The sequence below is a fragment of the Mus caroli genome, unplaced genomic scaffold (assembly GCF_978045245.1).
Source record: "Mus caroli unplaced genomic scaffold, Mus_caroli_1 scaffold_1, whole genome shotgun sequence".
Classification (NCBI taxonomy): Eukaryota; Metazoa; Chordata; class Mammalia; order Rodentia; family Muridae; genus Mus; species Mus caroli.
Genome location: NW_028227256.1, coordinates 41,694,032 through 41,706,657, shown reverse-complemented (window position 1 = coordinate 41,706,657; position 12,626 = coordinate 41,694,032). Strand labels below are relative to the sequence as shown.

At 39.2% G+C, this 12,626-nt stretch overlaps 1 protein-coding gene across 2 annotated transcripts in view; it reads right to left on the bottom strand.

Moving 5' to 3' along the window:
* Gulp1 (GULP PTB domain containing engulfment adaptor 1) overlaps positions 1-12,626 on the bottom strand; it is a 272,673-nt gene that overhangs the window by 148,705 nt on the left and 111,342 nt on the right. The gene's annotated exons all lie outside the window — the stretch shown is intronic.

Here is a 12,626-nt window from a genome sequence, read left to right as displayed (position 1 = left end):
TTTCTAATAATGTAGCAATAATACATTTTGTCTCTAATCTTACAGAATGCTTCTGATGCATTTTTCCAGGCATGACTCCAAGTCTCCGAATCCTAAGAACAGCAATGGGAATTAGTTTGCATTAGTAGAACATAGTCTCATTCGGAAAATTTGTAGCAGAAATTCTACCTTTAATTTTCTAGCTTTATCACTGTGTGACACACTCTGTGGTGTATGACTAACCAAGAAAGCAATGATGCTTCACAAGTTAGTCTTATGGTAACTATCATTTCACTTAGCATTTCAAGTCATAAGCCTAAGCTTAGGTATAGGAAATGTTTTTTAATAAATTTTTTTGTTCACATTTTCCTTGCTTCTTCTATAAATGTGTTTGTATTTCCCATACACACTTTGAATTTCTAGTGAGAGCCTCTTCAATACATCTACATATGTTGCTCACTAAAAAAAAATTGTGTAGAGTGAATATAATTAAGTTGTAGATATAGTTGTCATAGCAGAATGAAACAGTATACAGCAATATCAGGATATGAAGAATTATAAAAGTACCAACACAAAAATTAGGTAACAAACTTTTAAAATCTGTTTAGAAATTATTTCATATTCTAAAATTCCTGTCATTCATTGATACACTAGACCCCTAAAAAGACTGTAAAATTAAATCTTTGATGGATAGTACAGATTGGGATACTCTTAGTAAAATGTATCTATATCCTAGCAGATAATATAGAGAACTTTTTATGTCTTGGAAGATACAAAAATGGAATTTCAGTTACAAAATTACCTGCTTGTGATGTACACAGTACTGGTCCAGACATTTTTTAGCAGACCAAAACAGTTATGTGCTAGTTATGCCATATGTCTGGGTTGTACACAAATTCCAATCATGTAAAGTAGTCATAGATAACAGCCATAACACTGAGGGAAGGTGGGGCTAGAAATCAAAAGTCACTCTTTTGTGGCTAACTCTGGAGTTAGCTTTTACAATCAAAACACTTTGTCCATGAATTGTCAATACAATATATGTTATTCCAGTAGTAATGAAGATTCTGTTATCCTTTTAATCTTTAAATTGATGGATTAAAACATATGTAATTATCGTTCATAATATATTTTACAAAATCTACCCTATGGCTTGACTAGTCTTTGTTTTTGTTTGTTTCTTTGTTTCTTTTCATGAGACTTTACAACCACCCTTAGAATTTTTCAAGAAAATAATGTATTGTTAATTATAATCACTGTGCTGGAAAATAGGCCTAGAGCTTCTGGTCCAATCTACCTGACATTTGTACTATTGAAAAATCATTTTAGTTTGCAAGACAGGAAGATCAGCTGCTGGTGTAGCACCTCAGGGACACACCAGGACCTGGATGGAGACAGTAAAGATCAACAAACAGAACAAAGAGAGAATTAGTCTCGGAAGCTGGCCTGTGCACTAGAGAAGAAGGCAGAATGCCATTTAATTAAACTGTCTCATGTGCTAGATAGGAAGGCAAAATGCCATTTGACTCTAAGGTCCCTTTCTATAAGTAAATGGCCTTTTTGAATGAAAAGAAACAATAACCAAAAACAAAACACACTGAGACATAGTTGCTCACTTCCCTTCCAGAGCAATTTTGACTATCTTTCCAATATGCATACTTTTAACTCCACCTTCAATTGTGATTAGAAATCTAACTACTGGTTTGAAATTTGTTTTAGTTTAAGCGATTTTATTAAGTCTTCTATTAGCAAAGGGTCTGCTTTGTACTATTTTGCTTTTTTGTTGGAACAGCATGTTACATAGCCACAGCTGACTGTGAATTCCTACTTCTATACAACCTCACAATGCTAGGATCACACAAATATGCCACCCTGCCTGGCAGCAAAAAGGATTTTTCTTAAAATTATGTACAAACTTATAACATAACTTCTAATAATACAAATTGACAAAGTGCTGTTCTGCTGGAATATTCTACATTAACATTGGATTACCTTTACCCATTGGGCTAGAGTTATGGCCATTTCTCTCTTATGGTGAGTGAGTCATTATTGTGTTTAAGGTTAATTGAAAAGCCATCTGAGTTCTCATTCAATGTTCACAATGTTATAGATGTCAGTCTCATTCAATGTCCATAATGTGATAGATGTTGTCTTAGGTCAGACATTCAGAAGCATTCAAGAATCAAGAGGCAAAATACCATGTAAATCACTCAGCCTAACACAAGGAGGGGTGCTGGTAAAGAACTAAAGACACATCACATTTCAAAGCATTGAATAACTACAGTACTAGCAAGAAAATGCCTCCCCACAAGCCCTTACACTGTCTCTTGGGATCCTGGCTCATTCATATTTCTTTGGTATATACATGTATACCCACAGAGACTATTAGATAAAACCCATGGGGAGTGAAAAAGTAAATAAACTATGAATAATTAAGATATTGCTATTCTAGCTTTATTAAAAGGGAAGAATCAGACTCCTAGCTGGTCTGCTCCCCTGAAGACAACATATCTTGAACCATACTAGAGGATCTGCTGCACTCAGAGTAGATAGTAAGAATGGCCCCCACCAAGGCACAGAATGGTGGGAAGTTCGGAGCCCATCATCCACCAAAACTCTCGTCCCCAGAATATTACTCCCATTTCTGCCTGGTCCGTTCTTCTGGGGACACTGCTAGCTGGTCTGCTCCCCTGAAGACACCACATCTCAAGCCATCCCAGAAGATGCCTTGCACTCAGAACAGTTGGGAAACTGAAACCACAGACTGAAAGCCTCTGAGGTGCTTCTGCTGCACACAGGAAAAAAGAAACCACAGTCTGTAGGGCCCCCTGGAGAACATGTTCACACAGGACAAGAGCTTGGTGGCTCCTTTGAAGACCCAACAGTCTAAAGACTTCCCAGGAGTTCTACTACACCCAGGGCAACAGATCAGCAGCTTCGCTGCTACTCTGAAGAGCCCCCAGTTGGAAGGCTGCACAGGTGATTGGCTACAGTTGAAGCAACCCAAGGACAAAAGAGACAGACTCCTAACAGAGTCACCTAGACCAGCAAACACTGGGGACAACCAGATGTAGAGGGGTGAGAGGTAAGCACAAGACCATAAGCAACAGAAGCCAATGTATGTGTGCATCATCAGAACCCACTTCTCCCACCACAGCAAGCCTTAAATACACCAACACATCTGAAAATCAGGAAGCAAAACATAAAATCCTATCTCATGAAGATAATAGAGTCCTTTAAGGGGAGTATCAATAACTCACTGAAAGCAATACAAGAAAACACAGATAAACAGAGGAAGGAATTGAATAAAGTGATCCAAGACATAAAAGTAGAAGTAGAAATGATAAATGAAAAACAAATGGAAGCAAGCCTGGAAATGAAAAACATAGGAAAGAGGTCAGGAATTACAGATATAAGTATCAACACAATAAAAGAGATAGCAGAAAGAATTTCAGGTGTAGAAAAGTCCATAGAAGAGATTGACACAACTGTCAAAGAAAATCAGAACATAAAAAACTCCTGGTCAGAAGACATGCAGACGTTAAGAGAACACAAATGCCAGCCCAGGCTACTATACCCTGAAAAACTTTCGATCAACATAGATGGAGAAAACAAAATACTCCAGAACAAAACCAAATTCAAACAGTATCTATCTACCAATCCAGCCGTACAGAAGATTCTAGAAGGAAAACTCCAACACAAGGAAGGTACCTACACCAAAGAAAAGACAAGATACTTAGCATGTCAAAACACACACACACACAAAAGGAGAGAACCACAAGCACATAAAGCCACCTACAAAAACAAACCTATCAGGAACCAACAGTTATCTGTCTTTAATATCTCTCAATATTAATGGACTCACCTCATCTAAAAAAAGACATAACCTAACAGACTGGATATGCAAATGAGATCCAGCATTTTGCTGCATACAAGAAACAAACCTCATTAACAAAGATAGGAACTATCTCAGACTAAAAGGATGGAAAACGTTCTTCCAAGTAAATGACCCCAGGAAACAAGCTGGAGTTGCCATCCTAATATCTAATAAAATAGACTTTCAACCCAAAGTTATCAACTGTGATGAGGAAGGATACTTCATATTCATCAAAGGGAAAATCCACGAAGAGAAAGTCTCAATTCTGGGACACAATTACATGTAATCAAGCAGATCACCATGGTCTAAAACTGGTATTCAATAACAGCAAAAACAACAAAAAGACCACATACACATGGAAACTTAACAATTCTCTACTCAATGATAACTTCGTCAGGGAAGACATAAAGAAATTAAAGACTTCCTGGAATTTAATAAAAATGTTGACACGGGCTGGTGAGATGGCTCAGTGGGTAAGAGCACCCGACTGCTCTTCCGAAGGTCCGTAGTTCAAATCCCAGCAACCACATGGTGGCTCACAACCATCCCTAATGAGATCTGACTCCCTCTTCTGGAGTGTCTGAAGACAGTGACAGTGTACTTACAGACAATAAATAAATAAATAAATAAATAAATAAATAAATCTTTAAAAAAATGTTGACACACCATACCCAAACTTATGGGATATAATCAAAGCAGTGCTAAGAGGAAAATTCATAGCACCAAGTGCCCTGGTAAAGAAACTGGAGATATCTTACACTAACAGCTTAACAGCACAGCTGAGAGCTCTAGAGCAAAAAGAAGCAAACTCACCCAAGAAGAAAAGAAGGTAACAGATAGTCAAACTCAGTGTCTTAGTCAGGGTTTCTATTCCTGCACAGACGTCATGACCAAGAAGCAAGTTGGGGAGGAAAGGGGTTTATTCGGCTTACACTTCCATACTGCTGTTCACCACCAAGGAAGTCAAGATTGGAACTCAAGCAGGTCAGGAAGCAGGAGCTGATGCAGAGGCCATGGAGGGATGTTCATTACTGGCTTGCTTCCCCTGACTTGCTCAGCCTACTCTCTTATAGAACCAAGACTACCAGCCCAGAGATGGTACCACCCACAAGGGGCCTTTCCCCCTTGATCACTAATTGAGAAAATGTCTTACAGCTGGATCTCATGGAGGCATTTCCTCAACTGAAGCTCATTTCTCTGTGATAACTCCAGCTGTGTCAAGTTGACACAAAACTAGCCAGTACACTCAGGGACAAAATCAACCAAATAAAAACAAAGACAATAATATAGAGTCAACAAAACCAAAAGCTGGTTCTTTGAGGGAATCAACAAGATAGATTAAATCCCTAACCCCTAGTCAAACTAACTAAAGGGCCCAGAGCCAGTATCCAAATTAACAAAATCATAAAAGAAAAGGGAAACATAGCAACAGAAATAGAGAAAATTCAGAAAATCATCAGATCCTACTATAAAGTCTAAACGCAACAAAACTATAAAATCTAGATGAAATGGATGGCTTTTTCGACAGATACTATATACCAAGTTAAATCAAGAGCGGGTAAACTTTCTAAACCAGCCCACATTACACAAGGAAATAGAAGAAGTCATTAAAAACATCCCAACTAAAGAAAGCCAGATAGATTTAGTGCAGAATTCTACCAGACCTTTAAAGAAGACCTGATACCAATATTCCTCAAACTATTCCATAAAATAGAAACAGAAGGAACACTATCTAATTCATTCTATGAAGCCATAATTACTCTGATACCTAAACCACACAAGGACCCAACGAAAGAAGAAAACTTCAGACCAATCTTGCTTATGAATATTGATGTAAAACTACTCAATAAAATTCTTGCAAACCGAGTCCAAGAACACATCAAAACCATCATTCAGCCGATCAAGTAGGTTTTATCCCAGGGATGGAAGGTTAGTTCAATATATAAACATCCATTAATGTAATCCACTGCATAAACAAACTCAAAGAAAAAAATCACATGATCATTTCCTTAGGTGCAGAAAAACCATTTGACAAAATACAACACCCCTTCATGTTAAAAGTATTAGAGAGTTCAGGAATTCAAGGCCCATACATAAACATAATAAAAGCAATTTATGGCAAATGAACAGCCAATATCAAATTAAATGTGACATACTTGAAGCAATCTGACCTAAATTGGGAACAAGACAAGGATGCCCACTTTCTCCATATCTATTCAGTATAGGACTTGAAGTGCTAGCTAGAAGCATAAGACATCAAAAGGAGATTGGGGGATACAAATTGGCAGAGAAGAAATAAAGGTATTTGCAGATGATATGATAGTATACATAAGCAACCTCAAAATTCTGCCAGAGAACTTTTCCAGCTGATAAGCAACTTCAGCAAAGTGGCTGGATCTAAAATTAACTCAAATAAATTAGTAGTCTTCTTTAGACAAATGATAAATAGGTTGAGAAAGAAATTAGGGAAACAACTCCCTTCACAATAGCCACAAATAATATAAAATATCTTAGAGTAACTCTAAACAAAAAAGGGAAAGAAACTGTATGACAATCAAAGAAGATCTCAGAAAATGGAGAGATCTCCTATGCTCATGAATTGGCAGAACTAATACAGTAAAAATGGCCATCCTACCAAAGGCAATATATATATTCAGTGTAATCCCCATCAAAATCCCAACACATTTCTTCAAAGACATGGAAAGAGCAATTCTCAAATTCATCTGAAAAGGCAAAAAAACAAAAACAAAAACAAAACAAAACCCAGAATAGCGAAAACAGAGACTATAGAAGCCTAAGAAGAAGGAAGACCAAAATGTGGATGCTTCAGTGCTTTTTAGAAGGGTGAACAAAACACTCACAGGAGGAAATATGGAGACAATGTGTGGAGCAGATTCTGAAGGAAAGGCCACCCAGAGACTGCCCCACTTGGGGATCCATCCCATAGTCAGCCACCAAACCCAGACATTATTGTGGATGCCTGGAAGTACTTGCTGAAGAAAGCCTCACATGGTTGTCTACTGAAAGGCTCTGCCAGAACCTGACAAATACAGAGGCAGAAGCTTGCAGCCAACCATTGGACTGAGCTTTGGTATCCCAGAAAGAGGAGTTGGAGAAGGGACTGAAGGAGCTGAGGTGGTTTGCAGCCCCATGGAGAGAGCAACAGTGGCAACAGGCCAGAGGCCCTGGAGCTCCCGGGGACTGGACCACCAACCAAAGAGTACACATGGAGCAACCCATGGCGTTGGCCACATATGTGGCAGAGGATGGCCTTGTTGGACATCGCTGGGAAGAAAGGCCCTTGGGCCTGTGGGTGTTTGATGCCACAGTGTGGGGGAATGCCAGGAAGGGAGGACAGGAGTGGGTGGATGGGGAAGCACCCTCATAGAGGCAGGGGAGAGGGCATAGGATAGAAGTCTCCAAAGGGGAGATCTGGAAAGGGGGAAACATTTGAAATGTAAATAAAAAAAATATCCAATAAAAAATATGATGCATACATAAAAATAACAATGAAAATCAGTTATATTTCTTTAGGGATAATATATCATGTTTATGTAGTAAAACTCTATTTTATTCAAAAATTCTAAATAGAAGAAAATTAATTTCGACCTTTAGGTATAAAACTAAAATGCCACCAACCTTTGTTTAAATCTGAGTCCATTATTTTGCTCTCAGCAAAAAAGAATCTATCCTCTGTAATTATTGTTGGAAGAAAAATTATACTGGCATTTTGAAAATGAAAGAACATTCCTATTAGCTGACATTTGGTATTTTTCACTCAGATTTTTTTAAAGGCTGTTTTTTTTATGGATTTGAAAACCAATGGTCTTGAACTGTCAGCACATCATTGTAAAGACTAATTCAAAATGTCTGTTTGCACAGTAAACAGAAGCCATTTTAGATCTTTTGTCCTGTTAATCTTACAAAACTCTCTTGGTCTTGGTCTCATAGTCCCAAGGAAGTGAAGACTAGCATATGCAATAAATATGCTTCTTAGAAAAGCCTAGCCAGTAGAAAACTCAGTGTTCCACACATTCAAGCAGGGTTGTACGTAAGGTGACTCGTAGGCTTCAGGCTGTTCTATTAATATTCCTTTCTTTTTTTAAAACCTAATTTTATAAAAAACTATAGCCTTTCGTTTTTTTCTTTCAGATATCTTTCTAGAGGATTCACTGTTTATATAATCTCAATGCAAATATCACTAAAGGTGTCACTCTAGATGCCAGGTTATTAATAGAGCCCAAGTTTGTACAATAATCTGCTAACAATGATCTAGTCTCCCAGCACTGTGAAATTTGAAAATAAACCAACATGGATCACATCCCAGATTCAAAACAAAAAGGACAAGGTAATCTAAACATTTGCTCTCCTCAGCCTCATCTAGTCCAACTTTAAAAGTTAATCATTTCATTTTTAATTATCATTCAATGAAAGATCACGTTAATGAGCTTGCAAAAAACTTGATAAATACCCCTGTGCTGGTTAGGTTGTGTCAGACACAAATTAGACACCTGGGAAGATAAAACCTTAAGTGAGGAACTGCTTCTGCCAGATTTGCCTATGAGTGTGCCTTTGGGAACAGTTCTTCAGTTGCTAATCAACATAGGAGGATCCAGCCTACCTTGGGCAGCACCATCCCTAGGTAGGTAAGTCTGAGTTCTATAAGCAAAGTAGATGAGCAGTGAGGAAGAGAGCAAGCCAAGAAGCAGTGGACCTCCACTTTCTCTGCTTCAGTTCCTACCACTTGGTTCCTGACTTGCTACTTCAAACTGGGGATGTGATCAGGAAGAAGTGAAACTCAAATGCTTTCTCTAAAAGTTGCTTTTGGTCAGTGTTTTATCACAGCAACAGAAGATATAATTAATAAAACTGCTTGTGTTTCCTCTGAGATTTTGAAAAAAATGTATTTTCCTTCACAGAAATGAATTATTGGAGGATCAAATATTGTCTTAGTTGGGTTTTACTGCTATGAATAGACACCATGAGCAGCAAGACAACTCTTTTATTTTTATTTTTTCCTGGTACAAGTTTTTGTTTTTTGTCTTTTTGTTTTTTGTTTCTCCTTTTGGACATTTTCTTTATTTAGATTTCAAATGTTATCCCCTTTCCTGGTTTCCACCCCTGGAAACCCACATTCCATCCCCACACCCCTTCTTTTAATGTCTGTGTTCCTCAACCCACCCACTCCTGCCTCCCAGCTCTGGCATTTCCCTACACTGGGCCATCGAGCCTTCACATGATCAAGGGCCTCTCCTCCCATTGATGCCCAGCAAGATCATCCTCTGCTACATGTGTAGCTGGAGCCAGGGGTCCTTCCATGTGTACTGTTTGGTTGGTAGCTCAGTCTCTGGGAGCTCTAGGGGGTCTGGTTGGTTGATGTTGTCGTTCTTCCTATGGGGTTGCAAACCCCTTCAGCTCCTTCAGTCCATTCTCTAACTCCTCCACTGGGGACCCTATGCTCAGTCCAATGGTTGGCTGCAAGCTTCTGCCTCTGTATGTCAGGCTCTGGCAGAACCTCTCAGGAGACAGCTATATCAGGCTCTTCTCTTCAAGCACTTCTTGGCATCTGCAATAGTGTTGGGATCTGGTGAGTATATGGGATGGATTCCCAGGTGGGGCAGTCTCTGGATGGCCTTTCCTTCAGTCTCTGCTTCACACATTGTCTCCTTATTTGCTCCCTTGAGTATTTTGTTCCCCCTTCTAAGAAGAACCAAAGTATCCACACTTTGTTCTTCCTTCTTCTTGAGCTTCATGAGGTCTGTGAGTTGTATTTTGGTTATTCAGAGTTTTTGGGTTAACATTCACTTATCAGTGAGTGCATACCATGCGTGTTCTTTTGTGACTGGGTTACCACTCTCATGATAATATTTTGTAGCTCCATCTATTTGCCTAGGAATTTCATGAAGTCGTTGTTTTTAATAGCTCTTTAATAGTCCATTTAAGGGCATTTAATTGGAGCTGGCTTACAGGTTCAGAGGTTCAGTCCATTATCATCCAGGCAGGAGCATGGCCGGGTATGGTGCAAGCAGAGCTGAGTGTTTGGCATCTAATCTGAAGGCTGTGGCAGAATACTCACTTCCAGGCAATTAGAAGTAGGGTATTAAAGCCCACATCCACAGTGACACACCTATTCCAACAAGGGCACACCTACTCCAACAAGGCCAGACCTCCAAATAGTGCTACTCCTTGGGCCAAGCATATACAAACTGTCACAAATATGGTCAAATATTTTGTAAACATTTAAAGCAGTATGTATTGAGCAATGACAACTTTGAGTTACCAATTACACATTATCTATAATGTGCATATGCCTAATAACTATGTATATGGTTATAATATATTTGTTAAGAAACTTTGAGTATCTTTACTTGGATTGAGCCAGTGCTCCTGCCTTCTCCCAGAAAACCTCAAGATGGTATTCCAGAGCCTTCGATGTGGGCAAAAGACCAGGGCAGCTCTCTGCACATTCTTTCTTGCCTCCTTCCTTTCCTCAACCAAGGTGATCACAACACAAGGGCCCAACCCCTCTAATGAAAGGAAGAGTTACAATGAGCAATGTCATCATCTTTACCTCAAAAGAAATAAAAATCCCCCCATTATAAGGAGTGCCTCTGTCTTCCCCACCAAAAGTCCCTGTAGAGCAAATGCTGAATTAAAAGGTTCATGGTTATTTACAGGCACATGTTCAAGTTGTCAATAAACTTTTATATATGTAGGTTTTATGTGTACCTTATTTCTTTCAAATACAAAATGGTCATGAAACAACACAGTTAATAAAAGATAATTCAGTAGTAGAGCCACACCTTGTATATTTCTAGAGATGAAAAGGAGAACCACAGAGCAACTTTCAGTGTGTGTGTGTGTGTGTGTGTGTGTGTATGAGTTTGTGTGTGTGTGTGTTGGGGGGATATCGTACCAGATTTTTAGTGTACTATACTTTCAGCTTCCCTGTTTGAAGTAACCCTAAGGTTATATTATTTGTCCTAGGATGAGATTGTTCCATTTTCCTTTTAGATTAGCTATACATCTTGGATATCTACCAGTCTCTTGGTGGCAGAAAGAGGTCAGTCCATGTTAGATTTGAATGGTATTTAGCCAGCCTCAATCAAATAAATTATACATAATTGCTTCATTAAAAATAAGACAAGTATGTCCTGAACCAGTCCAGAAGTTCTGCTGCACTCAGAGCAGTTAGTAAGAACCCTCAGGAAGTCCCACAGTTGTCTCTGGAAGCCCAGTGGACTTCGGAACGCATTACTACCCAACCCTCAACTCCCACCAAATACCCCTCCCCTTCTGCCCTGTCCTTTCTGCTGGGACAGACTGCTAGCTAGTCTGCTCCCCTGGAGTCACTATATCCTGAACCAGCCCAGAAGATCCATTGCACTCAAGGGTAACTGACATTACAGCCTGAGGCATCCCAGGAAATCCAAAGCCCACAGGCCAACTGACACTGCAGCCTGAGACATCCAAGGTAACTGTGGGGAGGAGCATATCTGGCTAAAGTCAGGTAACTGTGGGGGTGGAGTCTAGCCAGAATGCCAGAAGCTTGGGACATAGCATGACTGATATCCACAGACCTCTCCTGTGGGGGCTATGGGGGCAGTAACTTCCACAGGAGCCAAGAGTCCAGGAGACATGATAGAATACCTTCTGTCCCATATAGATGAAAATTACCACCCACCAGGTCCCACCCCACTGGGGTTCAAGACCTAAGCTATACTGGATACCAGACTGTCTGTGCATAGCCCATTGCCCCACAGTGAACTAAATGGATTTAACAGATACAGAACATTTCGCTCTAAAACAAAAGACTACAGCTTCTTCTCAGCACCTCATGGTACCTTCTCCAAAATCAACCATATAATTGGTCAAAAAAACAATCCTCAACTGATACAAGAAAATTGAAATAATACCATGCATTCTATCCGATCACCGTGGCCTAAGGCTGGTCTTCAATAACAGCCAAAACAACAGAAAGCCCACATGCAGATGGACACTGAACAACTCTCTACTCAATGGTAACTTGGTCAGGAAAGAAATAAAGAAATAAAGAAATAAATTAAAGAAAATATTGACACATCATACCCAAACTCATGGGACACAATGAAAGTCAGGTCTGGGTTTACTCAGAGAAGATGTATCTAACCTTCAGGAGACTGGAGGCTTCAGGGAGTTTAGAGGTCTGGAGTGGTGGGGGTGTGAGGTATAGACATCCTTGTGGAGACAGGGGGCAGCAAGGAGGTATGGGATGTGGAAGAGTCAGAGGGTATACTGGGAGAGGTATAAAATCTGGAGTTTAAAATAATAAATAAATAAATAAATGAGAAGTAAATAGAAATAATAGGATGGAAGTTATTATGGGCTGTAGATGTAGGCAGAGTGGTTACCTAGAATCTACAAAACCCTTACACTAGAAAATAGAAGCTCCAGAATATTTCATTTTCTTCCTGAAATGCATCAGTACATATCAAAACACCTAGCAGGCAGGTGTAAATGGTATCAAGACTTCATTACATAATTACTTATTTAATTCTCTGACATTATGAATTGCTGGGTATCAAAGAAAGCAAAATGTGAACTTACAGAGCTGGGATTCAAAAGAAAATTTTATTATGTGCATAGTGATAAATAGTAAATAGCAAGTGTACAGTTATCAAAAGAGACAAAAATAGAATGAAATGAAGGTACAAAAGCTCACTCCATCTGAATGGAAAGGAACCATAAAGTAAGCTTTGAAGAAATCCTTTCTTCCTGTCTCCCTCTCTAG